The 4,496-nt window shown below is 42.0% G+C and overlaps 1 protein-coding gene across 1 annotated transcript in view; it reads left to right on the forward strand.

Annotated features, from left to right (window-relative positions):
- Nucleotides 1-4,496, forward strand: part of Smp_127880 (hypothetical protein) — a gene marked incomplete at both ends in the record, with an annotated part of 14,656 nt that overhangs the window by 9,957 nt on the left and 203 nt on the right. The gene's annotated exons all lie outside the window — the stretch shown is intronic.

The raw sequence follows: 4,496 nt of genomic DNA on the forward strand, positions 1-4,496 counted from the left end.
AATGACAAAGGTCGGAAAATACGAAACTATAAGGTCTTGCCGTTAAGTCACGAAAATTCCCAGAACCATGTGCGACGTTACGATTGATCCTTAATTTCATCAGAGAGAAAAACCAAATTCTCCACAAAACCCCCTCTGATAAATAATCATAAGCTCACGTAGTACTTGACTTCAAGAGGATTTTTCCTTGAGTTCTAGTGGGACGCAGGGCCCAGTGGAGTTCTACCAGGTCTGTTGTAAAGACATCAGCTCACTGAAGACAATTGGTGAACGGTCGCTCAAAATCAAGGATTGGTTGAAGTTAGACATTAACACCGTTGGATGCCGGCTCAGTGGTCTATCGGTTAAGGGCTTCGGCCCGAGACTGGTAGGTCCTGGGTTCGAATCTCGCGAATGCGGGATCGTGGATGCGCACTGCTGAGGAGTCCCATAATAAGACGAAACGGCCGTCCAGTGCTTCCAGGTTTTCGATGGTGGTCTAGCTTCAATTGACTCATGATTTCAACTGTGAAAAAAATGATAACCAAATTAAGATAATAAAAATAAATTTTACAAATAATAATAATAATGTCATTTATTAAGTTATGTCCGGCCATGGAAGGGATAGGGGGGTTACGAATTTCTTCTGTACACATAAATTGGGATGGAATGTACGAATTCCTATGGCTTCTGCTATATGGAGTAAACGAGAGCGAACTCCGTTGGGAAATGATGGAGGTATACGATAGATCACTTGAAATGATTTCAATTTATCAACAATATGACCACTATCAATTAGATGTGCCAAGATAGAACTGCGTATTGTTTTTATTTGGCCCTTTCCAAACCATGCTGGTAGATGTTCACTCATTCGTTGGTTAAGTTGCCTAGTAGTACGTCCGATATAGCTATCTCCACAGGAGCAGCTGAACTTATAAATGCACATGGAGGAGGACAACTCAGGTAACTTATCCTTCGTTTGAGTAGACATCACTGGTCGACTCGAGAAAGTCAATGCGAGATAGGCTGCGTAGAAAGTTCTACTAATTACTTTTGTTAACATATCTTTCAGAGTTTCACTAGCTACATCCCCGTTGAATGGTAATTTCATGTATAGAGGCTTCTTACGAGCAGTTGAAATCTCCGACTTCTTCTTTGTATCATACATGTACTTTTTAATGAACGCAGCAGGGTAGCCGATCTCAGTCAGTGAGTTATAGATAAATTGCAGTTCCTGACTTAAAGTATCAACAGAACAGATCTTATTTGCTCTACTAGTAAGGCATCTAACCAAGTTTCTCTTATATTGGATAGGTGTAAAGCTATCGAAGTGAGTGTATTGGCAGGCAGAGGGTCTTTTTCTATACACGCTTCTACTTAACGAGCCATCACTTCACCTATGTTCTGTGATAGTAGACATAGAATCAACCAATTAGATATTGATGTACAGTTTGAGAATTTATTTTCACAAACAAGTGACTTGATTCCTACCTCATCAGAGGACCTAGCTAGGTTTAAGACCACTTTAGCCGACAGCAGCCAACAATACAAGAACAGTAAGAGTACTACAAGACCTGGTTTATGAACTTTGGGTAAACCATATAGTCGTGGCGTATAAGATCCAGTCGGTTTAATGGAATCATGAATATCTTGTGTAATTATTCCCTTATTCTTTAAATCCTTAAGAGAATTAGTCAATTGGCTTTCCACTTTTTTATTGATATCGTGATGACTGGTGACTTTTTGAAATTTGCTGGGATCATTAAACATTGTTTCCATCTTTTCGACGTAGTCCATTTTGTTCATCAGCACTATGCCTTCTCCTTTATCAGGTTTGCTTATAATCAAGGTTTCCTCCTTTCTTAGTTTAGTTAAAGAGTCTCGGTGCTGCTTGGTAAGTAGGCGGTTTGTAGTACTCTTACTGTTCTTGTATTGTATAGTATTATCATAATCTAGTGTTTAAGATTTAAACTTTGAATTCGTTTGAAATTGTATACACTACTAATTCCTAGAGTTGAAATTAATTTAAATAAAGTCGTAGAACTGTTGAAAACAAAGGAGTAAACGATAACTATGTTGTATATCCTCATGTATATTCTTCTATAGTTCCCCTATACGGAATCAAACATGAATGGTCTATAGGTTTCACAATGATCACCATGCTTGTTTTACACAATACAACGGACAATGTATTCAGAACACATAATTACTTCATTTTGAGACTCGTTACCTGTATTTACCTGTATCCTAATAATAATATTCAAGCTGGGATTCCGCCTGTAGCTCCTCTGGGGGTTACTGCCAGTCCCAAGCCCGGGTAAAGGAGGAGGGTTGGGCATGGGGTTAGCGACCCCATCCCGTAGAAAATCAACTCGCTAAAAAAACGCTAACCAGAAAAAATCATTCAAACCATTCAAACTCTGCCCTGGGAGTAGAAGGAAAAATGACGTCTCATGATGAAAGCCGAGTTCCTTCGGAAGTCATGAGGCCGATGCACCTTCTTACAACCAGAGCGACAATTTTTATAGGTACATGGAATGTCCGGACAATGTGGGAGACCGGCAGAGTCTTCCAAATTTCTGCAGAAATGAGAAAATACAACCTGGAGGTGCTTGGAATCAGTGAGACACATTGAACGCAGGTTGGACAACAACGACTGTCTTCAGGGGAACTTCTGTTATACTCCGGTCATGAAGAAGAAAATGCCCCACATACACAAGGAGCTGCATTGATGCTGTCCAGAAAAGCACGAAATGCACTTGTTGGATGGGAATCTCATGGACCAAGGATCATCAAAGCCTCCTTCAAAACAAAGAGAGAAGGCATTACAATGAACGTCATCCAATGCTATGCGCCGACCAACGACTACGATGAAGACGTTAAAGACCAATTCTACGATAGGCTGCAGTCGATCTTCGAGAAGTGCCCAACCGAGGACCTGACCATTCTGATGGGAGATTTCAATGCCAACGTTGGGATGGACAACACTGGATACGAAGACGTCATGGGACGACATGGACTGGGAGAAAGGAACGAAAATGGTGAGAGATTTGCAAACCTATGTGCCTTCAATAAACTGGTCATAGGGGGCACCATATTCCCACACAAAAGCATACACAAAGCCACTTGGATTTCACCGGATCACACTACACAAAATCAAATCGACCATGTCTGCATCAACAAAAAGTTCAGGAGGACGATGGAGGATGTGAGAACCAGAAGAGGAGCTAATATAGCATCCTATCATCATTTGCTGGTCGCCAAGATGAAACTAAAACTCAAGAAGCACTGGACAACTGCGCGGACAACATCACAAAAGTTTAATACTGCCTTTCTTCGAGATGCTGACAAACTCAACAAATTCAACATAGCCCTCAGCAACAGGTTCCAGGCCTTTCATGATTTACTCAGTGGAGAGGGGACGACCATGGAGAGCAACTGGAAAGGTATCAAGGAGGCAATCGTTTCAACATGTCAGGAGGTTCTGGGCCAAAAGAAGCACCATCACAAGGAATGGATCACTGTTGGTACACTGGATAAAATTGAAGCAAGGAGGAACAAGAAGGTAGCAATCAATATCAGCCGAACAAGAGCAGAAAAAGCCAAGGCACAAGCCGAATACACAGAGGCAAACAAGCAAGTGAAGAGGAGCATCAGGACCGACAAACGTAAATATGTGGAAGATTTAGCGATGACAGCGGAAAAGGCTGCAAGAGAGGGAAACATGAGATAACTGTATGATACAACAAAGAAACTTGCTGGAAATTACCGTCAACCAGAAAGACCAGTGAAAAACAAGGAAGGCAAAGTAATCAACGATATTGAAGAACAACGAAACAGGTGGGTAGAACACTTCAAGGAACTCTTGAATCGACCAGCTCCACTGAACCCACCCAACATCGAAGCAGCACCCACAGACCTCCCAATCAATGGATGTTGGCCCACCAACAATTGAAGAGATCAGCATGGCCATCAGACAAATCAAGAGTGGCAAAGCAGCGGGACCAGACAACATCCCGGCAGAGGCACTGAAGGCAAATGTAGCAGCAACTACCAAGATACTCCACATCCTCTTCAGTAAGATTTGGGATGAAGAACAAGTATCAAAAGACTGGAAAGAAGGACTTCTGATCAAGATGCCAAAGAAAGGCGATCTCAGCAAGTGTGACAACTATAGGGGCATCATTCTTCTCTCAATAACAGGAAGTCTTCAACAGAGTATTGTTAAACAGGATGAAGGATTCCGTGGACGCCCAACCTCGAGATCAACAAGCTGGATTTCGTAAGGATAGGTCGTGCACAGATCAAATCGCAACTCTACGTATCATTGTGGAACAATCAATCGAATGAAATTCATCACTCTACATCAACTTCATTGACTACGAGAAGGCATTTGATAGCGTGGACAGGACGACACTATGGAGGCTTCTTCGACATTACGGCGTGCCTGAGAAGATAGTCAATATCATACGGAACTCCTATGATGGACTAAACTGCCAAATCGTCCACGGAGGTCA

The sequence above is a fragment of the Schistosoma mansoni genome, chromosome 7 (assembly GCF_000237925.1).
Source record: "Schistosoma mansoni strain Puerto Rico chromosome 7, complete genome".
NCBI lineage: Eukaryota > Metazoa > Platyhelminthes > Trematoda > Strigeidida > Schistosomatidae > Schistosoma > Schistosoma mansoni.